At 35.6% G+C, this 25,774-nt stretch overlaps 1 protein-coding gene and 1 non-coding gene across 4 annotated transcripts in view; both read right to left on the minus strand.

The window, feature by feature from the left end:
* The window catches only part of LOC141454074 (uncharacterized), a 387,314-nt gene that overhangs the window by 101,008 nt on the left and 260,532 nt on the right, over positions 1 to 25,774 (minus strand). The window lies entirely within an intron of this gene.
* TRNAR-UCU (transfer RNA arginine (anticodon UCU)) lies at positions 2,051 to 2,123 on the minus strand. Its single transcript has one exon. It is a non-coding gene; the product is annotated as a tRNA-Arg (tRNA).

Here is a 25,774-nt window from a genome sequence, read left to right on the forward strand (position 1 = left end):
AATCAAAATAAAGGGTGAACTTTTTCCTTTTGGAATCACGTTGTTCGATTTTAATCAATGGACTCAATCAATTTCTTGCAACTGACTAAATGCATTCTTATATATCACATCCTGTTCTTTCCTTTAAATATATATATATAGAGTGCGCTAGTAGGCTGCCTTGAATATTACAGAATACCCAGGGAAAAAAACAATTAGTTCAGACCTATTTGCGGAGGCCGATATAAAACGGTACTTATCAGAAGCAGCACCAGACTTCAAGTATCACTAAGTTCGCAACTTAAATGAATTTTCCGGGAAATATGTTTTGAAGTGATAGTAAGCAAATCTACACAAGGTAAATATGGAGTACGACGTGTGGCAATTAAATAACGAGACTATTGCTATAAAACATTTTACTTTAAACTTACACATATCTAGTTATTATCACCTTCAATATACACCACTCCCCTATCCCTACAACGCTCCATGCGAATTTACCATTGTTCCGAAAAAGTGATGGAAGCCTTTTTCTCTGAGCTCCTGCATGACGCGTGCCGCTTTTTCTTTCACACAGCTTCATCGGACTGAAATCGTGTTCCTTTTAATGCAGAGTTGACTTTGGGGAACAGATAAAAGTCACATGGGGCCAGGTCAGGGCGTATAAAGCGGATGGCCTAAAACTGGGTTGTACTCGTACTTGGCTAGAAACGTCTTGGACAGACAATGCAGTGTTAGCTGGCGTGTTGTCTTGATGAAGAACCCCGTGACTTGTTCTTTCCACAAATCGTGTCGTTTTTTTCCTTACTCTTTCACGGAGTTGAGCAAGCACCTCACGTTTAGTAATGTTGATGAATTATAATCGATATTTTCACGTCCGTTTTGGACGTGGAAGGGGGACCCGGGCGATCATCATCTCCGACGTCTTCTCGGCCATCTTGGAAACGCTTGAACCACTCGAAAAACTCGCGCAGGTGATACAACATTCATCGCCATAAACTTCTTTTAATCAAACATCAACTTTCAGTAGCGGTTTTACCAAGTTTTAATGTGAAATTTCACGGCAATTCGTTGCTCTACTACATGTGTAGTATCATGTTTTGCGGCAAAACGAAACTAACACCTCTTACACAAACACGTCAGGTTCCGGTCAGATAGATTTCTCTACAAACACGTGTGACGCTGCACAGCTGTCGGTCGTTAGGATTTGGCGCATGCATAGTTTTACTGTAGCAGCATCAGTCTCGTTATTTAATAGCCACACCTCGTATATGAAGTTCTGAGGAAAATCGATAAGAGCCGATCTTGAGGGGGGGGGGGAAATAAAAAAAAATGGAAAAATCGATTCAGTAATGTGGGCCTTCCTATTAGGAAGTCTTATATTTCTAAAATGGTATTTACGAGCCCCACTTTGGTGCCTGAACTAACTGGTCCAAATTATGATTTATAATTGGTCCTATTAAGCTTCCCTCTCCACAATTTTGTGCATTGTAACTGCCTCGCCATCGGTATTTACATTGATAAGAAGCCAATGTAAAAGAGTGGACTACTAAATTTGTTAAAAAAAAATCAGCTGCCGGAAGTGACGCGTATAAAATATGCCATTCAAGATTTTTTTTTGCAAACGGAAGTTATTTAAACTTTGTATCGTGATTACAAAAAAAAAAAAAATCGGTTATTAGCAACATTTTGTTCCGGAAATCTGATTAGGGATACTTCTGCGTGTGGGGGAGGTGGTTATGGACGGAAGTGACTATAAAATTAATTTATTCTAAACTTTTAGAATTTGGAGAAAATTTTGTTCCAAGTCATGTGAGTGTTCAAAAGATTTTTAAAAATATTTTTAGTAGATGAGATATTTTATCATTTTTAAAGTACGTATATAATTACCGCTGTTCATCCAGGTTACTGTAGCAACCTTAGTTTAATTTAAATCTGGTTACTTTTGTATTAAAATATATTTTTTATATTATACAGCACTCGAAATAAAAGAATCAATCACCGCAATAGTCATAGTAAGATAATTATAAAAACATTATTTATAATAAATAAAATAAAAAAGCAAAAAACCCATCCCTTGTGGGGATCGAACCCACGACCTTTGGATTAGAAGTCCAACGCGCTATCCTCTGCGCCAAAGGGACTCTTGTATTTAACATTAAAGCTATTACCACACTTCCAGCAGAAAATAGAAAATGAGAAAAGAAAAATAAAAAAAGAAGTAATATTGAAAGTTTTAACTAGAAAACAGGAGAAAATTCTCTAAAGTTTCTTATTGGAAAATAGAATGCTGGTAACTAAAGTAACTTATCTATCAAGATAGAGGATTGCAACGAGAAAATAGACAAAAGTACATAAGCGAGGCTGAATAGAATGGAACTATAACGGAGGATTGTAATTTAAAGGGAATTTACATTTAAAATACTTATTGTAGTGCATTTAAAATAAGCAGTAAGATAAGGAGCAGAAAATTGAAAAGAACGATATAGCCTATTAAGGCTGTAGCCTTTATAGTTATCATGATAAGTGGGGAGACTTTTAAACGTAATGTTCTTTTAATAACATACTAAATTCCTATTATCTACAAAGAATTTCATCCGTACGCAATATATTGTAGTTATATATACATTCTATGTGTAACCTCTTTGTAAGAGATTGTTAACGTAGAACATATGTTCTTTTAAGTTATTTTTTTAAATGTTTCGTGCCGATCTATTAGATTATTACAGGAAATATTAGATTTTTCACAGGAAATACCCTCTTCAGAAGTCTGCAGAGTCAGAAAAAAGTAGTTTTTTAAAAAATGGTTTGTATGTGTGATGAACAGTATATCTCAATAAAATAAAAATTGCCGGAAGTTGAAACTTCATATTTCGATTGGATGCCACCAAAAGGAACCGGATAATTCCACCACCGGAAGTACCATTTACTTTTTAGGCAAAAAGAAAAAAATTGCTTAAAATTTTGTTTTTCCAAGGCAATTTGATTAAACAAACTCATTGGAGAGTTTTTCCCAGTAAAGTACCATTAAGCTTTTGTGAAGTTCTCGGACAACTTCAAAACAGAAGAGTATGACGTCAATCCTCGGTACATGTTTTTGGTCTCCGCATTAGAGATTGGGGAATTACGCACACAAATAGAAGCTTTCAACCCTTGTGCAATGCCTGTTTTTACCTCTTAGATAGAGATTCAGAGCATGATTTCATTTTGCACAGAATTCAAAAAGCTCTTTTCTTCCTTGTAAAAAGCTCTTGCGTCCCTAGTTAACTCGGGAATGCATAGCGGTGCAAGATTTTTTTTTGAATGAGCACAGAATGCTTTGGTAATATCAAGCTCCCCAGAGATTGCAGAAAAAGTCGCTTGCAGTGACTATTATGACGTAAAGTTTGGTTGTTTTGCCCTGCGTTCGACGTCATATACACGTCATTGTCTGATTTTAATTCCGCACACTGTGGGAGGGTTTTTTTAAAAACTAAATTCCACCGCTTAACTGGTTAAGATGTTAAATGTAAATGTAGATAAAGCTAGGTGAAGCGGAGCAGCAAAGTATCTCAAATCACCATTATATTTTATAGATAAGTCTTTAAAAAAATGAATAAATAAATACATCTAAAATAAAACTCAGACTCCAAAAAAAAAAAAAAGAAAAAAGAAAAAGTTTGGGAAATGAAAAGAAAATGAATAAAAGTCACGTACAAGTTTCCTTCGACGGATGTTCAGCTGATTTAACGGCAGAGTAAATGGAGGTGCGAAAATTGTCAGACAGGAAATGGGCACATATGACACATTAGTGGTGATGTTGCTTCGAATTGAAACCATATTAAGGGGAAAAATTGAGCCTTTATCGTGTAGTTACTAGGAAAACGTAGGAAAAAGTGGAAATAATCCGCGACACCTGTGCTCAAATCATGTAGAATTAATGGAAATACACGTTTAAAACTTTAATTAAGGGGCGCTGAAATTATCGTATAGTACAGTGAGTTAAAATTTAAAATTAAGTTGGCTGCACTGTGGATTTTTATGTGCAAAAAAACATATGAGAAACATTTTTGGTGCTTTAGTTTATTGTTTTTCTCTTTAGGAGTAATTTTAACATAATTTTGGGCTTAGATCATGTCACGTCTAAAGGGAGATTCTATAAAACTATGTGTAGATCAGTTACCTAGACAGCCATGGTTTAAGGCAGTGGTGGGCAAACTTTTTTAATGGGGGGCCACAAAGTTTAAGAAATTCTAGAGGAGGGCCAGAATTATAGAAAAAATGCATTTTGTGTTAAAGCTTTTAATTATAATATTATAAAAACATTACAGCATTACACACTTGTGTAACTACGCGGCTAGTTTAGCTTCACCTATAGGTTATGCATCTATTATTCTACTAAGTAGAATCTACTTTATACTTCTCGACCGTCAAAACGTAATTATAGCGGGCCATATACTATCCATGTCGATAGACCTTCGGCGGGCCGGATTAAATACTTTCGCGGGCCGGAGTTGGCCCGCGGGCCGTACTTTGCCCATCACTGGTTTAAGGGAACTGTCACTAATAAATGGGTTGTTTACGACAATAAGCAGGCTGAGAGCTGTACCACGCGGTGTGCGGATCGTATCTACACAGGATCAACAAAAGGTCCTCTTCTCTTTGCGTAGGTAGCAATGAGGAGGAGGATTTCAGGACAATATAATAATGATATGTCCACGTTATGTAGTAGTAGAAAGGAAACGAATGTTTGACGGCCTGATATTGGTATTTAGATGCACCATTTCGCTACCAAGACATAATATTCTCCACCAACATCTATGTGGTTAAATCTGTAGCAGAGCTAGCAAAGAAATTTGAATGTATTTAAAAGTTATAGCCGATTAGAATGAATGGACGAAAATGATTAGAGAAGGATTACGGTGATTTTAATTTTAGGTTAAGCTATAAGGATGGCAGGAATATAGAGTACTGATCCATCCATTAGCTGTAAGTTTGTATGTAAATAGTTGTATATAGTAGAGGGATGAATGTGTGAAGCGAATGTATCTATAAGTAAGATTGGAGAGTGAGTGATATCCTAGTGATGAGCACCTAGACGATGCTGGCTGTATACCGGAAGCCAATGCCAAAAAAATTTTGTTGTAAAATTAATCAAAATTTGAGAATATCCCACAAAATTAATCCTCAAAAACTTTTTAAGAGTAAAATTGCGGATTATAATGACGATGATGATCATCCAGACAGACGTACAAAATAACCTTACACATGAAAGAATATTAATTAAACAGCTGTTAAACGCTACATGGCGTCCAATTAGAGTAGGCTAATTGTTAATGACGTCAGTACGCGTCAGTTTTACTACGAAATAATTAAAGGACTTTATAATTATTAATTTCTGATTTTTTAATATAAATTTTAATTACTATAATAAAATTTAATTTAAATTACTTGAAAAACGAAAAAAAAATCTGGAGTTAACTCTTCTCCCTCTCTCCATCACCCTTAAACGGTATTGCTTTTCTTGGAGAAAATACGCAAAAACCGGAAAACAATTGAACAGAGGGGAAAAACAAAAAACAAAAAATCTTAATTAATGCAGCCAACAAAGCAGCAATGGCTGCAGAAAATCCTATTTGCTTTATTTCCTTTCATATCCGCGGGAAAACTTATAATTCAATTATAGTTTGGTTTTTCTTTTTTCCCTTTGGGTGGAAAAAATAAAAGAAGAAAATAAAGAGGAAAATTACTAAAGATGTTGGAAAAATATAAAATTGAATTAGTCATCGATTTTTCATTTCAGCTTAGCAGTTTTTCTAATAAACAACCCCTCCTCTACAGAAAAAAAGGTGTGAAAAAAATTCCAGGCAATTTTCCTGCTGGAGTAATTTTCTTGAAACAAGGAATTTTGTGCGGAAAAAGATAGTTTTTGACTATTAATAATGCCCTTGTATATGTAATCTAATCGAATGACTTCCTGTTTGTTTCAGGAAGCGTCATCACACAGGACTTCAATTAAATAATTTTTATAAAGTCATTTATGTCCGGCCTAACTTGATGGATAAGAAATTGCTTCTAGTAGAAAACAGGAGTGCAAAATGCATACTATATTTATACACTGCGTTTCAGGACAAGGTGCATTCCAGCGAGGTATGGGTATATTTTACTTATATATAATAATATAAGTAAAATATATTTTTTTTTTTAAATCACTTATTAAGTTTTCGAGATATAGACTCATAAAGAAAATCAATAAATTTCTAGACCCAACTTTTGATAGCAGCATTCCGCAGCAGGCGGTACCCTAAAAAATTCGATTTTCTGACCCTTTTTCAAGATAGATTTTTACTAACTTGAAATGCAATTTAATTTTTTTTATCAACTGCAATGTAGTAAGTTGTTGTACTTATTTGTTCGTAAATATTTTATTATTTTTTGGGGGCGTTTATTTAAGCCACAATCAGCGGGTTGGCGCTATAAGTAACAATGTTAATAGAGTAACAAATGATAAGTAACGAGTGGAGAAGTTACTCCAGTGGTAACACTCCCAAATATTAGATGGTTAGTCACTCTCTTCATTGGAGAGGAGATCACGAGGCTACTGTCTCTTAAGACGTCTTGTCTGGGTTTCAGGAAGAGTTCTAGAAGAAAGATTTTGAGCTAGAGCATTTATATGAGATTGCAGGTTGAAGTGAAGTTTTCTGTATCTTGTTTTCAGCGACTTGTGTAGCCAAAAGGAATGTTAAGGGTCAGTGAGTATAGTCCAGGTTGGGAGACATAAAATGGAGAGTTTACAATAGTTCGAAGTATTTTAGTGTGAAGAGATTAGACTCCTTTCGGAGATTGGAGCGTTTGGTTGAACCCCACAGTTCTATTCCATACGCCCCGATGGGTTTCAAAATAGAAGTATAAATTAGTCTTTTGATGTCCAGAGAAAGTTTTGATCTGGCGTCTAAGAGTCTTTTAAGTTATCGATAGCGTCTGTTCAGTTCTGTTCTTTTAAGTCTAGTGTGGGGGTTCCAAGAAAGTCTTCGGTCTAAGTAAAGCCCAAGGTGTTCGTAAATATGAAAAAGTTGTTATAAAAAATGCACAGTATGGCTGATAATTTGATTTCAATATTTCACTTTCGCGTTTTTTTGGGGGGGGGCCAGGAAAATTTATCTTGAAAGAATAATATGACGTTACTTTTTGCTAATCTATCAATAGCTCGCTGAGTACACCTCGTACTGAAATATAGATATACGGCTTATCTACCGACGTAAAAAACAACAACAATAATCGCTTCAAAGTCCATGGGACACGGAATTCCACCCGCTGACATTGCGAGCGATCGACGATCGACCAAAACTGGCCTCACGATCGACTTGTTGGCCACCTCTCACCTAGATAATGTGAGTAATAATTCTAAGTTTCACAAATTGAATCTTGAATTTAAAAAAAAAGTACATATGCAAGGGTGGCCGCGGGACCTCAGCCGCCTCCTATTTCTCAAATGCCCACGACCTCATCCACAGGAGACATCAATACACTTCTCACAAGCTTCTTAACAGACTTCAAATCCCTCATCACACCTCTGATATCTCTCCTTACAACTGTCGTTTCCAGACTCCTTCCTAACCAATCTCCTTAATGGCTCTTTCTCAACACTCTCTCACCATCATCCTCTGGAATTCTAATGGACTGACTAACCGCCGACATGAACTAGAAATATTACTACGAGACAAACGTATTGACATCGCCCTTATAACTGAGACGCACTTCACTGACAGATCAAGATTTTTCATTCCAGGTTACACGACTTACAAGACTAATCACCCCGACGGAACTGGACACGGAGGAACTGCAATACTTATTCGAACTTCTTTACAACATTTCTTAATTCCCTACAACGCTACACCTTTCCTACAATCTACAGTAGTCTCTTTACTGACAGAGCCCTTCTCCTACACTTTTGCAGCTGTTTACTGTCCTCCTAACCACAATATCCATCAAAACGATTTCTCATCCTTTCTCTCTTCTCTTGGGTCTCGTTTCATATGTGGTGGCGATTACAACGCTAAGCATCCGAGTTGGGGCAGCCGGGTGGCGAATCCGAGAGGTCGAACTCTTAGGACTATCCTCAATCAAAATAGTTACATTTCCTTATCTCCTTCTCAACCGACTTACTGGCCAACTTCTCCTCGCAAAAGACCTGACCTTCTTGACTTCTTTATCTCTTCTAATATTACCTCTTTACACACTGATATACACACATTAAATGACTTGTCGTCAGATCATAGCCCCGTCATTCTAACCCTTGACATTCACCCAAAACAAGCTCTTCCACGACAAACCCTAATAAACGGAACTGTTGACTGGGACTTATTTCGAGAAACTCTTGACGAAAAACTGAACTTAAATGTGTCCTTAAAAACTCCTCAACAACTAGACGATAACGTGGCATACTTGACTGCCGCTATTCAGCAAAGTATTTGGCACTCTACTCAACGGACTTCACCCAACAGAACTGCACAATTACCTCTAAATCTACCTCTACACTTGAGAGAATTGATAACGCGCAAACGTCGCGCAAGAGCTCTTTGGCATCGCACCAGATATCCCTCTCACAAAAGACTGTTTAACCAACTCACTAGAGAACTGACAACAAAGTTAAGGGACTACTTTAACGACCAATTCTCTGTTTATACGCAATCACTCACAACTGAAGACAACTCCCTGTGGACAGCAACCAAAAGAATTCTTAAATATAGAAAAACTTCTCACCCACTAAGACGCCCGGACAATTCTTGGGCTAAATCCGACGAAGAGAGAGCCCAGTACTTTGCCGAACATCTTTCTTCAGTCTTCACTCCTCATCACGACGTACAAGACTTACAACATACTGGAAATATTCTCAAAGAACTGGACATCCCTCTACAACTTTCACCTCCTCCTAAGCCATTCACTCCTAAAGACATCATGGACGTAATCAACTGTCTTCCCAAAAAGAAAAGTCCGGGCTATGATCTGATTACTGCTAACATCCTTTTACAACTCTCCAGGAAAGCAATAGTATTTCTTACTACTCTTTATAATGCTGTACTTCGAACCACTTACTTTCCTATTCTCTATAAATTCTCTTCTGTAACAATGATCCCTAAACCAAATAAACCTTCTCATATCCCAAGCTCTTACCGACCCATCAGCCTTCTACCCATCTTGGGGAAAGTCCTCGAAAAACTTCTACTACTCCGTCTCCAAACTGAAATAGTCCCTTTAAATATCATTCCTGACCATCAGTTCGGTTTTCGGAGTTGCCACTCGACTGTTCTCCAAGCACATCGAGTGGTGGATGTAATCGCTACTTCCCTTGAATTAAAGCAGTACTGCCCGGGTGTCTTCCTTGACATATCTCAGGCATTTGACAGGGTATGGCACACGGGACTGCTTTATAAACTCAAACGCCTACTGCCTTCTACCTTTTACCTCATTCTTAAATCTTATCTCTCCGACCGTTTCTTCCAAGTCAAACAAGGTTCTTCTTCTTCTCATATCCTTCCAATACTCGCTGGAGTTCCTCAAGGAAGCATTCTAGCCCCCTTCCTTTATATTCTCTATACTGCCGACTTACCAACTCACCCGACTACAATTACTTTCACTTTCGCCGACGACACTGCAATTCTTTCTCCTCATCTAGATCCTGTAATAGCAAGCCGTGCACTCCAATCACACCTAAATCTTCTCGAGCCTTGGCTGCAAAAGTGGAGAATCAAAGTGAACGAATGTAAGTCTAAATACATAGTATTCACCTTAAACAAGAAAATTCTCCCTCCTCTCTCCTTCCACAATACATCTATACCAATTACTAACCAAGTACGGTATCTCGGACTACATCTTGACAAACGACTAACATGGAACCCTCACACGAGACTCAAACGAACTGACCTCAATCTGAGGTATAAAATGTTGAAAAGACTACTCGACAAACGTTCAAAACTGACCCTGACAAACAAACGATCACTATATACCGCTATACTTGCCCCAATATGGACGTACGGAATACAACTTTACGGAAGTGCCAAAAAATCGAACATCAACCGACTTCAGACCTTACAATCAAAAATTCTAAGAACCATAGTTAACGCTCCCTTCTACGTCTCCAATCATACTATACACTCTGATCTCAATATTCCTCTCGTTTCTGAAATAGCCCAAACTCGATACACAAAACTCCATTCAAACCTACACGATCACTACAACCCTCTGATCCATAACATGTCTACCACAACACTTCCTTCTAATCCTCAACGCAGACTAAAGCGGCGGTGGCCACGCGACCATCTCAACACAACGCCGACCTCCTAGGATGGTTGCTGTGTAAGCTTGCCAATCTGGCGAACTAACGGCTTCCATCACTGGATGGTCGTCGTTCACTCCAATCACGCCCTTGGCGCACATGCATGTGCGCGTATATGTATGGATATGCATATGCGTGCATGTGTATTTGTGCCATCCCTTTTCACTCATCACTTTTGCTTATTGTACTGCATACAGTTGCAAAATAAATAAACAAATAAAAAAAAAAAAAAAAAAAAAAAAAAAAAAAAAAAAGTAAAAGTAAAGTAATCGCCTATTTTTTCAGGCGGGGCTTAACGTCTAACTACCATTTACTAGGTGTCGTGGAGGCGACTACCAAACATACTTTACTGCAAATTTCTCATATTAACCATTAAAGGTATAGACCGGGGAAAATAGCCTAGTACCGCAATACACCTTAGCTTTGCGGGTCTAGCCTCTAACCGTTCGACTATCGTGGCGCCTAGCAAACATACTTTACTGCAAATTTCTCATATTAACCATTAAAGGTATAGACCGGGGAATATAGCCTAGTACCGTAATACATCTTAGCTTTGCGGGTCTAGCCTCTAACCGCTCGGCTATCGTGGCGACTAGCAAACATACTTTACCGCTAATTTCTCATATTAACCATTAAAGGTATAGACCGGGGAATACTTGGTGCCTCAAGTGGAATCTTGAATGAATCTTATTAGTTGAGAACATCGAGGATAGCCGGAAATGTCGTGTGTGAGTCTTCACCCCAGATATTTGTTACTTATTCCAATTTTAAGTCCTATACTCTATAACTCCCTAGAGGATAGGCTTTTCAGGAGGCCACACCAGATTATCGTTTACACTTCCTTTTTTATCAATTATTTTTACTATTTTTCTTTTTATAGTCCTCATATGCGAGTGACTTGATTTTTTTGGGGGAGAAATCAATTTTAAGAGGTTTAAGGAGGAATTCCCTGAATACTTCAGATTTATCGCACTCTGGTAAATAATGGGAATCGACTTTTTAATAACTTAAACATGAATAATCTCTTTTTTTAAAACAAATAAAAAAAATAAATAAAATTTAAAAAAAAATATATTCCTTCCACATGATTCTAGTGACATCTTCAATTTGAGCCCCCCTCCTTGCTTGTCCGGAGCAAAAAAAAGAAAAATGGGCTCATATTAAATTTCTAGCCACTGTGTGAGTGTGTTAGTAGAGCCCCACTTTCCCAATCTCAAAACTCGCAAATACACGTAACGGTATGCAAAGTACATTTGCATTTTATAACCATATGTAAATTTGAAGTCGTGGGGGGATGGGAGAGAATCGGACATCCACCACAATTTTAGCTTACCGGAAGTACAGTGGTTTTCTTTCTTCCGGTCCCTATTTTATACTTTTTTTTTTTTTTTTGATGACCATATCTTTTAGACTTCTCATATTATTTACTATAATCTTCTGCTTCCGCTCTGATTATTACATTTCCTTTAAAACTACTTTAAATTTTTCGAGTAAATACTGGTGGAGGGGGAAAGTTTTAAATCAGATTTCATTCTGCACAATAACCTTAAAAACTGGCCCAAAAATGACACAAGTTAAGCGTGTTTGACGTGTATACACGTCAAACCAAATCTCTGATACGGTGCGTTCGACTCGTGTATACTCGTGAAAAATATAAAAATTGCCATTAACTACTATAAAAACTCGCAATTTTAATAGAATTCAATAAGAATATTATTTGGTGGGGATGTTTCCTTTATCTTACCAATAGAACTGCGGTGGGAGTCAGCCAAATGATAAGTGGTTGGTACATGTTTGGTCTCCGCACTAAGAGATTGGGGAATTACGCACACAAATAGAAGCTCTCAACCCCTTGTGCAATGCCTGTTTTTACCTCTTAGATAGAGATTCAGAGCATGATTTCATTTTGAGCACAGAATTCAAAAAGCTCTTTTCTTCCTTGTAAAAAAGCTCTTGCGTCCCTAGTTAACTAGGCGGCAATGCATACATAAAGACGGTGCAAGATTTTTGAAAGAGCACAGAAAATGCTCTGTAATCTCAAGCCCCCCCCCCCCCAGAGATTGCAGAAAAAGTCGCCTGCAGTGACTATTATGACGTTGTCAAAACTTTTGGTTGTTTTTCCTCTTGCGTTCGACACGTGTACACCACGTCATTGTCGTGATTTTAATTCCGCACACTGCAGGGGGCGGGGGTGTTTAAAACTAAATTCCATGCTTAACTGGTTAAACGGAAGCTCATTACCATCAACGTTCTTCCTCGAAATCTTCACATTCAAGTATTTCGTGTTTAAAATTCATACAAAAAATTCGCACTTCCGGCAATGCCATTTCCTACAAAATTGGATTTTTGTTTGGGGGGAGGGGCCATCATGTTTAAGACTCGTTAAAATATTTAACGATAGATCCCATAGATTTTGCACAAAACTATATTTTTAACAAAATCGAGAACTTCCGCTACCAAGGAGTAACAAATTGTTAATAGTTAAATTACTACGATAATTACTTCCTTTATGTTCAACTTCCGTTTTTTTTTCCATTTAGTTTATTGTTACTAAACATTCCAGGTTTTAATTATAGTTAAATAACTATTTAAACACAAAGAATTTTTTACTTTCAAGTAAAACAGATAATAATTAATTTCTGTCATAATTAACAGAATAGTCAAGTGTGGATTAGTTCTTTTGAAAGGTCGTTAAAAGTTTCAAAGTTGCAATCATCTTTCATAAACTCGTTAAAAGTCAGCTTTTAACTTTCTTCTTCTTCTTTTTAACCTCTTCTTTACTGAGTTTGTAGAGAGTTAAAGTGCACACAGTACTAACAATCCAGCCGGCTACATTCCCCACCATACTGAATTCTTTTTAACTCAAGGTTGTTTTCCCCACTACTTGTTTACAAGCATTTTAAAGCTTAAATCCCCTTCTTTAAGGGTTTTAATCTTTTTAAATCTCCTTATAATTAATAACTATTATATTTCCTGTGCATTTATTCAATTTTTTTCAATAATTAATGCTTTTAATTATGTTTAATTAGCCTAATGTTTTGGGATTATGATAGCTAGAAAGAAATACTTTTTAAAATAATTTATTTTTACGTTTTTGTGACAAAAAATTACAAAATATAAAATATGTCTTATGAAATAGAAATAACTAGAATGTTTTTTGTGTGTGATATATTTCAAAGCATGGGACCACACACAGTCCTTCATTGCATTTATCACAGTAATATCTAGTATCCTTTCTTTTCTGCGCTTTTTTACATACTGCGCAGGTTTTCCGTGGGCTTTTTACTTTTGGCGAGTCAGGTATTAGCTTTGGGAAATGTCTCTCTGTCAATCTAAATGGTGCGGATTCTGATGACCGTCGCCCGGATTTTTTCCTTTCTTTGTGGTGATTCTCTAAGATTTCTCTAATTAGAGAAAGTTGAAAATCGGCGAAAGGCATGTTCTTTCTCGTTGTGATTTTATGCAGGATATAGGCATTCATTATACACAAATCTAATATGTGGAAAAAATACTTCCTATACCATTTAGACGATTTTCTTATAGTTTCCACAGTTGACAGTATCCTATCTGCTATATCCACTGCACCCATATTTTTATTATAATCAATTACACATGCAGGCTTCATTTTTTTCAACCCCGTAACAAAATCAGTTTTGTTACTTTCAACCATTGATGCATCATGACAGGTTGTCAGCATCCAAACCTCTCTCCTGTCGCACCATTTCATCGCAAGTAGCATTTTGGATGCCCGAAAGGTTAATTCGCCTTTTTTCAAATTTTCTTGCATTGAAGGCATTTCTTTTCTATTTTTTCTGACTGTTCCACAGGCATTGAACCTGTTCTGATGAAGCCATTGGAATAAAATTGGGCTGGTATACCAGTTGTCCACATACACTGTATGGCCTTTGTTTTTGTAAGGATCCAGCAAAGTGGAAACAATGTTCGCCGATTTTCCCAAATCTTTATTTTCAATATTCACATCTGTTGAGGCTCCTGTGTATATAATGAAATCCAAAATGTAATTTGTTTGGCAGTCACAGAGTACGAAGGTTTTTATCCCAAATCTACTCCGTTTTGATGGGATGTACTGTTTGAAAGAAAGTCTACCTTTGAATAAAGTTAAACTTTCATCAATACATAACTTCTGGAACGGGTAGAAACATGTTTTAAATTTACCTCTGACAATGTCGACAACTCGTCTAATTTTTATTAGAGGATCATTTGTAATATTGGTGAGAGTGTTGTCACTAAAATGAAGAAAACTCAACAGAAGCAAATATCTGTCTCTTGCCATTATTTTTGTAAATATTGGCGTCTCTAGAAGAGTATCTTTGGTCCAATATTCTGAATATTTTAATTTCTTAATTCTAGTCATGAGCATTGATATCGCCAAAAAACAATACATTTCATCTGTATCGGTATCAACCCATCTTTTTAGTCTGGATGAGATCCGACTCACTTTTCCTATACACAAATTACCATAATTATTTGTTTCAATACAAATGATTTTTATTAATCCTAAAGTAAAAAAAGTAGTGAAATAATTATAAATTGAAGTTTCACTATCTACCTTAATTTTTGGACCAGAATTAGTGCCATCAAATTTGTGTATGGTTGGGTTCAAGTCTGTTACTTTCCACGAAAAATAATTTTCATAATCTGTCTGCCTACCTGCTGTTTCCTCATCAGTCTCATCAAAAGACTCGGAATCAGTTGAAATTGCAAGCGGAGACGGAGGGAAAGTTGATGGTCGCGGAGCATCCGGTTCCTTGGATGTAGATGGTCTAGGCTGATCATCAAAAGTTGATGGTCGCGGAGCATCCGGTTCCTTGGATGTAGATGGTTTAGGCTCTTCATATTCTTCTTCTGAAGAAGAAAATTCTTCTTCACTATCACTTACTGTCAAAAGTTTTAAAATTTCTTCTTCACTTAGTATTTTACCAGCCATAGTTTCTAAACTGAAGAAATAAACTAAAATCTGAACTGTAATAAAATAATCGGAAATTCAAACTCACTAAAGTCAATAAATTCAAAGTAAAAACTATAATAAACTATCCGAACTTCTAAGAATAACTAGAAATAAAAATTAAAACAATAATACTAAAAATAACGCAATAGAAACTAATAAATAAACGCAAATAATAACTACTAAAAATTCAAAAAGTGTAACTAAAAAATTGCAAATAGTTGGTACTTGAACGAAAGCAAACGCAATAGTGATAAAAATATGTATGCAAGTGTGTTATCCACCCTTAACATGTGTTCATAGTCGTAAAAACATAAACCATACAATAAAAAAAAGGAGCAGGTAGAAAAACTAAATCTAAAAAGGAAAAATAGGGTTCTAGTAGGTAGTGGAAAAATCAGTCTGTGTACGAAACAATAAAATTTAAAAACACAAAGTTGCTATCTATTGCCATTCCAGTAAATTAAAAATATTGTCGATACCATAGATTGTATAGATGTCGCTGGAGAATTGAAAACTAATAGAAATATAACAAAAAAATGTCAATAGATGTCGTTGGGAGAATTAAAAAAATAACAACACACACACAAAAAAAATGCCATCTATTATCATTGTAGTACATTAGAAATATTATATAGAATGTATAGATGTCGCTGGAAGCATTAAAAATTCATCCACATTTAACTGGGAATAGTAAACAAACGAAAAAGCACCAACCGCATAAATGGGTAGTTAGTACCAGGAGAAAGTCGGCCGGCACCGCATTAATGGGGTGTTAGTACCACCAGCACGTCAAGTCAAACCGCATATATGAGTAGTTAGCACTCAAGAGGTTAAAAGCTAGACTTGCATTTTACAGACAAAAAGTTTCTTTAAAGAAATTATAACAATTAAAGTACCATTTTCAGTAAAATATATGACTCTGCATGTTTTATATTATATACAGCGGGTTAAATGTATTGTGAAAATTGCGAAAATATATGGGAAAATCCCGAAAGAAAAACCCCCAAAAATGTGCTGGATTTAGGGCATAACTTACAATATTTTTTTCACTTTTCTAAGTTTTCTTTTTCAAACTAATGATTCTATCAGAACGTTAAGACTTTAAACTGAGAAATTACCTCAATCTCTTATCCCACGTATTCTCATTCTCGAAGCTGTTATATCATCTTCCCCTAAACCAGGGATGACGAACCTTTTTGAGACGTGGGTCAAATTTTGTTCATTTTTTTTTTTCAGTACTAGCTCTTGGGTCACTAATGCCCATTTGCACAAAGAGTTAAGTTTAAAAATTTTAAACTGAATAGTTTCAAAACAAAACATCTTTAAAATTCAGTTGACGGTTTAACGGGTAAAACGGGGACGAAACAAGTGGCTATGGAAGTCTCTTTTTACAAACATAACTGAACAAAAAACTTACAAAAGTGTGTTTTATCTGAAGAAAAATCTAAATATGGTTATTTGCTTTGGGTTGTCGATCTTTTTAACAAACAAAATATGAGTAAAATTATACATTTTATTTGTTATTTTGTAAACACTTTTGCTTTATTTCAAATACTACAGAAGCATTTATCGTCATTTGCGCTTTTAGAACTGTAATGAACCAACTAAAGGTTATAGATAGCATTTAAATTGCTTTTGTGTCAATGCGTGATTGAAAAAAAAATACAGATAGAATATAAATTATCCACAACAATTAGAAAATCTAAATCAACCCGCGTAAACAAACAAATGGTTGCCTAGCAATTGTGGGTCAGTGAAAAAGCTTGCGCGGGTGTCAGTGTCTGTCCCGCGGGTCACAGGTTCGCCATCACTGTCCTAAACCAAGTATCCAGTTTATCCAGGGTTTTCGGAACCGTACCTGTTTTGGAATTTATCAGATAAATAATAGGCCTGATTTCTATTTTCTGCTGTTATCCAGGTGTCTTATGGTCTCGAATTAGATCGTTATCCAACGTTTATGTACCCAAAAATCTGAGTATACTCTTTCCATTGATGCTTCATCAACCCCAATATAACTCGCCACCTTTTTCTCGTACTTCCAAACACAAGTTACACAGTATTTTGTAATTATTAAAACAAAACAAAAAATGCCATAGAATCAGCTGATTAATTCCAGACAACAAAGAAAGTCTAGCTGCACCAGCTGTTTTTATTAATATTAAGAACTAGTTTCACAACAATGGCGGAACAGCTGGTGCATTTCCCATAGTAATAATCTAGAATTAATAGACATATTTCATACAGCTAGATCTAGTATGGCCTCCTCTCGTCCCACCCCCTCTTAAATTCAACTTTCAAGGCCAACAAATAGATCGTGTCATTCAGGCCGACAGACAAACCGAAATCAATTGATTTTATCAAAAATATTTGTTACACCAATCGCTAATAAACTTTTTAGGAAAGCGGAATTTCCAAAAAAAACCCACGAAGTAAACTATATGTTCTTTTTGGTCGTTTTCAAATTTTCCACCCCCGATGCTGTATCTTTATTTTTGGCGGAGTTACGGCCAAAAACCCGATTGGGGTTTCATAAGGGACCACTGGTTTCGACAATGATTATGAAAACTACATAAAAAACTGTGAAAAATGATGTTGACCCCGTTTCGATATCCCTAAAATTAGTCGAGATATTTAAGATCAAAGTTACAATTTTATCTTATTCGTGAACGGTTTTCAATATTAATTTTCCACCAGAAATACACCAGTTTTGGGGGAGGCCTCTGACTGCAAAAAATGTTATTGGTGACGCAAAGAACAAAAAATAATAATAATTGAAGATTTTAAAACATGCAGTGTAATGTAATGGTTGTGGGTGAGTCAGAATAAATTTGTTTTATCATTAAATAAAAGCAATCATCGTGTTGGTCTAGGACTAGGTGATCAAGAGCGTGGCTTTGTAAGTGGGAGATCCCAAGAGTTCGAATGCCGCGTATGACTACTGCAAGCGCGTAAGGCTTACACCCAGATGTGGAGAGGGGAAGATGACGTAAACGCAATTTAAAATCGATATAAGACCGAGGTTGGCACCGCGACAAAGTAACACAAATTAGAAAAATGAAATACTTAGAAGAAATATAGAAAAGAGAAGGGTAAGATGACACTACCTTTGAGGTACTAAGTCTCAGCTAGATGGTGAAGATGATGCTGTTGAGGGGATGGCAAAGGAAGAAAACGGAAGAAAGGTGTGTGCTTGTCTGAGTGTGTTTCCAGCACAGAGTTGCGTAGTGGGAAGTAAGGGCCAATTAGGCGGAAACAGACCGGAAGTGGTCCATAGAAGGTTTCTAAGAAGCGAGGATGGATAGCGGTACCAAGTAAGGCGAAGCAGGTATTGAGCCCAGAAGTGCCAGAAGCGACCTGTGATGATGTGTTGAAGCGAGCAGCTGGAGCGTGCAGTGCTGTTGAGCGGTATAATATGCAGAACGGCGGAAGCGCACTAGATGCGTTGTAAAGCAGATACAGAAGCACAGACAAACTTACTCGATCAGTGTCAAAGGTGAACTGACCTACAGCAGACGGAAAGACCCCCACGGTTAAGAGAGAGTAGAGAAAGGGAAGGTTCGATAGCGTGGGAACCCTAAGAATAAACATAACTACAAAGGAGTAAAAAATAAAATATTTAGCAGGGACAAGAAAGGAAAAGATTAGCGCGAAATAACGCGTAGTGCGAGAAAGGAAAAAATGAGAGAGAGACAGAAACAGAAAAAGATGAGAGGGAAAACTGTCAAACGGTGCCGCCTAGAAAGGACGGCACGCGGCTTAACAACTACACTTTATTAAAAAAGGTATTATGATTTTTTAAGTAATAAGAATGACTGCATAGTGGTCCTTGTGAAACCCCAATCGGGTTTTTGGCCGCTACGGCGTTTTAAATGGATCACCCTGTATAAGTCCCTGCCTTCACCGTACTGACACCACAATTATGACGCAATGAAGTGAAACGTTTGGGCTCAGAAATTCGCAGTTACATTCCCCCTCCCCGCACCAAAATTACTCCATGGTTCAATATTATATTTAAAATTGCAATTAATATAGAAATAATTTACCTGATATTCCATAAAATTTGTTTTGAAAAATTCAAGTCTTCTTACCTGTAACAAAATAACTTTTATTAATTATGATTTAAGGGGCGCGTCAACATCTGAGATTATTGGCACCTGGAGGAGCTTTTTTTTTCAGTGCACTGTACGGCCTCCGGACAGTGTTCACTCGTTACAGACAAACACTGTCCATCACCATGCCACACTCAGCTATTCTTTGAAGCTCCCTAGGAAACAGAGAAAAATCTATGGGGCACACACAGCAGCTGCATATAGAATCCCCGGGATCTCCGCGTGGGAATCCAATACGCTAACCGCAACAGCTAATCCCTTTCCTCCAAAATTAGGAATTATTAATTAAGCACACCACCAACTGAACCACAGAAGTAAAATAGTAAAATACAATATTTTAAAAATAAAATAAGTTTAAAGAGAGTTAAAACAAAACAAAAAATTGCAACGCATTTAAAAATTAAATTTTAATTAATTTACTAAATTAATAATAAATCAAATTAATTAATAAATTTTTTTTTTTAAACTACCTCAACTCCAACAAGATCGATTGAAAAGCGATAAGTTCGTGAAAGTTGGTAAAACTGGTTTTTAATTGCCAAAGGTCATAAAAAAAAAAAAAAAAAAACCTTAATTCAAAATAAAAACAAAAGAATAAAAATCTAACGTGTTAAACTGTGCAGTGAAAAGTTAAAAAATTACAAAACGTTAATTAGAATTAATTCACTTTCCTAAAAACGTTAATCAAGATTAATAATGGAAGGCGCAAATGGATGCAGCAATTAATGCGCCGAAAAAAAAGGAGGAAATATACCATTATTATGGATAGTGCTCTGTATTTAATTACCGTAATTAAGATTGAACACACTTAAATACTGCCGCATTAAAATTTTAATGGCTTAATCGATGTCCATGGAGCCCCCAGATCGATTATACTATAACATATCTCCAGTTTGTACCATTATAATTGGTAAACCTTTACGAAATCAATTAAACAACTCATTATTTATTAGGAGATTAGCTAACTGTTAAAATATAAATTATTAGCTAGCTATTTGAAAGTGATTTAAACCATGAAATGTTTTTCAAATCGCCCCATCAAATTTAGAAAACAATTCAATGAAATTCCAGCATTAAATTGTTTAGAAAACATTTATAAAAAGAAAAACTATAAATGTCCGCCAGTTGTGTGGGGGCACTCAAATTGAAATTCACAAGAAGAAAAAAGTTCCTTAAAAATATTTGGACAAGAACATTTTTCAAATCCATTAAAAACTTATTCAGTGATATGTCACTTCCGCTCAACCAATTTCCGGCAAATTTGAATGTTTTTTTAAACTCAATTTAACCTCATTACTTGCCTTTCCACATTATCTCTCTCATCACTATACACTAATAAGTGCATCACACTAAATTACTTAACACTTAGCGAAGTCACATTTTTAAGTTACTTCTAGAAAGGGATCATATAGATGCATAATGCGCTCAAGATGCCCTTTATGAAAAGGAAAGATGCTCGTGGAAGTCTAAGAAGAAGGTAGTGGAAAAAGAAGTAAGATCCAGGTCTTAACTCGTGGAAGCCTTGGAGAAGAAAGTAGTGGAAAAAGAAGTAAGATTCAGTCTTAACTCGAGGAAGCCCTTATGGAAGGAAAGATGCTCGTGGAAGCCTAAAAAGAAAGTAGTGGAAAAAGAAGTAAGATCCAGACTTAACTCGAGGAAGCCTAAAAAGAAAGTAGTGGAAAAAGAAGTAAGATCCAGGTCTTAACTCGTGGAAGCCTTGGAGTAGAAAGTAGTGGTAAAAGAAGTAAGATTCAGTCTTAACTCGAGGAAGCCCTTATGGAAGGGAAGATGCTCGTGGAAGCCTAAAAAGAAAGTAGTGGAAAAAGAAGTAAGATCCAGACTTAACTCGAGGAAGCCTAAAAAGAAAGTAGTGGAAAAAGAAGTAAGATCCAGGTCTTAACTCGTGGAAGCCTTGGAGAAGAAAATACTGGAAAAAGAAGTAAGATCCAGACTTAACTCGAGGAAGCCTAAAAAGAAAGTAGTGGAAAAAGAAGTAAGATCCAGGTCTTAACTCGAGGAAGCCCTTATGGAAGGGAAGATGCTCGTGGAAGCCTAAGAAGAAAGTAGTGGAAAAAGAAGTAAGATCCAGTCTTAACTCGTGGAAGCCTAAGAATAAAGTAGTTGAAAAAAGAAGTAAGATCCAGTCTTAACTCGTTGAAGTCTTCCGAGACTTCTTGGAGAAGAAAGAAGTGGCAGTGGCTGCAGAAGAACCATTCTTTAGAAATAAATGATCCTTCGAAAAGATGGAACTGTTTTTTGTTTTTTTTATCTCCCGCCAATTATTGGCGATTTGAGGCATTAGAAACGTACGGCACTGAATCATCATGGCGATAGACACTATTTCCAACCGATTTTTATAAAAACTACAATAGAATTTTGAAATACTTCAAATGGTAGAAAATTAAAATAAATATCGAAAAAAATGCAAGCAATACTGTTTACAAACAGGAAGCCATCTAAATGGCTATTACAAACAACAAAGTGGGACTGGGGCACCCATCTGTCCCTGGGTCAGATCTCTTACATTCATTTCCTACAGGAAGTACAGTGTTACAACAGTGTAAGGATCTAAATAGAAACTGTTTCCATTCCTAAATATAAAATCCGCACTGCTGCCAACGAAAAAATTATTATACAAGGTCCAGGTTAGATCTGTATTGACTTACACAGACGCCACGCTGGTGTATTTCATGCGAGACTAACTTAAAACAAGTTCTTAAGCTTTGCCATTGCTGCTGCAAGATGAACAACTATTGCCAACTTTCATGGAATTACCGGAGTACAATATAAGTAAGATTTATTGAAAGCAATTAGTCTAAATTTCTTTCTAAATGTCACATTTAGCATCAAAAATCCGCTCAATAGTAATAATAGCTAATTGTGATTTAAATTAGTCCCCCCATAAATATAATTTGGTACAATTTACAGCTGGGTTTTTTGTGCTTTTTTTCCAGCAGCGTAATTAGAACCTCAAGAAAAATACAATTAAGAACAAACTGGAAGAGTTAAGATTTTATTATTATTATTATTATCATAACAGCTGTGAATACCAATAACCAGGTTATTCTTCCAGCTCACAAAAACAATAAACGGTTAATGTGCAATCAAGACCAAAATACCAATAAATGATACGAAGAACAATAGTTTTTACACAAAGCTCCTTCCAGAACTGCCTTTAGAAGCGTTTTCAGGAGAAATTGTTTTAAATCAGCGTATCCCCCAACTGGTGGTAAGCGAAAAATAATCATAATTAACATAAAAAATTAAATCATAAAAATATCATAGAAACTATAAATCCCTATAATTCATAAAAATTATTTTAATTAATAATATTAAAACTGTCCGGTAGGACAGTTTTAAAACTGTCCGGTAGGACAGTTGTATAAGGGTTGATCATCAAAAACTGCACGAAAAAGCGTAACGTTGAAAAACACCCAACTTTGACAATTTTTTTCTCTTTTTCTACAAAAGATAAAATTCCCAAATTTTCTTTAAATCTTACTCCAAACCCTCCTTTATAACTGTAATTTTTTTGCAACAGCCTAGATTTGATAGATATTGAGAAAAAAGATGCTGAAAATGAGCAAAAACGGCATTTTCAAAAATTGTTCTTGTTCTTCTTCTTCTTGTTATTGTTGTTACCTTTTTTGTAAACAACGTAGCGCCTAAACGCGTGAACCGATTTTCATGAATGAGGTGTCATTCGAGTCGGAATGTTATGTAGATGTGCCTTTTGGGGGTCTCGATGCTGCACATCGAATGGGAGAGGAGTTAGCCCCCTTTATGTAAGGCCCCCTCCAAAATTATTATCATTAATTACTCTGTAAATCTTAGCCCGATTTTGATAAAATTTGGTAGGATGACAGGGTTAGGGCTCCCCTACGTAACATTAAAGCGACGATCTGCTCTTACACTTGTAAAGGGGAAGTATAGCAATCGTTTCAAATTATCGAAACGTGAACCGATTTTCATGAATAAAGTGTCATTCGAATCGAAATTTTGTACAGATTTGCACTTTAAAAGTCTCGACGCTGTGCCTCATAAGGAGGGGAGTTTGCCCCACCCAAGTAAGGCCCTTTCTAAAACTATTATTACCAATATTTCTATAACGGTTAGTCCGATTTTGATAAAATTTAGTAAGAAGAAGTGGTTAAAGCTCCTCTACGTGGCTGTGAAGTGCCATCATGCTCTTGCACCTACTAAGAGGAAGTATTGCAATCGTTAAAATTTTCAATGAGTGAACCGATTTTCATCAATGAATTGTAGTTCGATTCAAAATCTTTGCCTCTTTGCCTTTTAGGGAGAAGTACTGTAATCGCAGTTTATTTTTCTTACTCCTCTTAAAGGGAAGTACTGAAATCGCAGTTTAATTTTGCTATTTACGTACAAATTACCTTCCTATTTTATTCAAAACGCTTTCTCAAAAAAATTGTTATTGAGGATGGCTTGGGGACCGCAACTATAATCATTCTTTACAAAGATCTGTCCAGTGGTAGTAACTCCGACTTAACACCTTTTCAGGTTATAATGATAAAATTAAATTTATTATTCCCAATTTTAATAAAATCTGTAAAGCAGATATGTAACTTTGCAAAACATACAAAAAAGAAAATCTGTCCAAAAGGTACAAAAATCTCTTTAACAAAAACTTACAGTTTAAAATGTTAAGTATAAGGGTTGATTAAACGCCAAAAGGTACACAAATCAGCTAGTACCCAACATTTCATTAATACTTCATTGATATTATTTTAAGTAATTTTACTACATTAATTTTCATTAATATTTTTTTGAATTTATTAGATGTTTCACAGACCCTTATGCTGGCCAGTTCATTCATTTTCTTTTTCTTTTTTTTTATGATTTAAGTCGCTTCAACAACGTCAAAAATCTGCGGTTATTGGCGCTCGCAGCTTTTTTCAGTGCACTGCCGGCCTCCGGACAGTGTTCTCTCGTTACAGACAACTCTGTCCATCACCCGGACAGTGAGCTGTAAGAAGCTCTTAGAAAGAGAAAATCTAAGGGTCAGCAGCTGGATTCGAACCCGGAACCTCCACGTGGGAATCCAATATGCTAACCGCATAGCTAATCCCTTCCCTTTGTTCATTCATAATATTTTATTTTTTTGTTATAATTATGATAAAATGTATATTATATTTTCGTAATTAAATAGGTACTTTATTTTAGCTTTATTCCAAATTATTCTTCTGATTTATCTTTATTATGCTCTTTATTCTGAATAGTCACATATATCGTATGTATGTACATGCACCTTAAAGTAAAAAAAGACAAAGGCAGAGTCGGCTACTATTTAAATTTGAATCACGGATTTAAAACAATATTTCAGTCTAGAATTCGTCTTTCCGAAGTATTTGTGAGCACAAATAACGCGTAGGTAATATCAAGTAAATTATTCAGCAATAATTATTCATTTCTCAATTGTAATTTAATTTAGTCCCTCTAATTTTACTTATAGTAAAATACTGGAATAATTATGTTAGCTGTCATAAAAATATGCATATCTTATTTATCTTATTACAGTCAATCTAAGTTAAATGGTGTTCTACTTGAACAAATATTTTGTAGATTAAAATGGCCAGCATAAGGGTCTGTGAAACATCTAATAAATTCAAAAAAATATTAATGAAAATTAATGTAGTAAAATTACTTAAAATAATATCAATGAAGTATTAATGAAATGTTGGGTACTAGCTGATTTGTGTACCTTTTGGCGTTTAATCAACCCTTATACTTAACATTTTAAACTGTAAGTTTTTGTTAAAGAGATTATACAGTAAAGTTGTTATATATGTGCAGAGTAATAAGATTAGTCTGTCTCAAGATATACGAGAAAATATAATAGCACATTTAACAGGAATTTTCAAAAATTTATTACAAAAATGCTGGTCAACAATATTTAGATAAATTCATTTCTTTTCATGTTATTATGACCCTTGTTATTAAATTTAAAATCAATAATATAATTTTTGCAATCAAACCCAAAGATCATTGTTTAAATGTGTAATAAGGTCTAGCCGGAAACATTAGTTGTTTATCAACTGTGCCCTGAGTCTATGAAAGTTTTAGACAAATGCAATTTTTAATTGTTTAAATAAGTTTTAAAACTAAGATCTTACACTTTACTAAGTTTATAAAGTGAACATGAACTTGAACTACTTTGTAACAGATACATTGTATCTCTATACAAATAAAGGTACGAGCATTAATAACAAAAATAACTCACTCGGAAATACGAATTTTACGAAATACAATCATTTTTCTGAAGTGGTACACTTTAGCATGAGATACTACCTAGTTTTACAAAAAAAAGGCTATCTTCATGCAACAAACGACTGATCTTTAATTATTCAAACATAATTTCTTGGATCTATAAAAACAAATCAA

This window comes from Rhodnius prolixus, unplaced genomic scaffold (assembly GCF_049639745.1).
Source record: "Rhodnius prolixus isolate KJV_2025 unplaced genomic scaffold, Rpr scaffold_9, whole genome shotgun sequence".
Classification (NCBI taxonomy): domain Eukaryota; kingdom Metazoa; phylum Arthropoda; class Insecta; order Hemiptera; family Reduviidae; genus Rhodnius; species Rhodnius prolixus.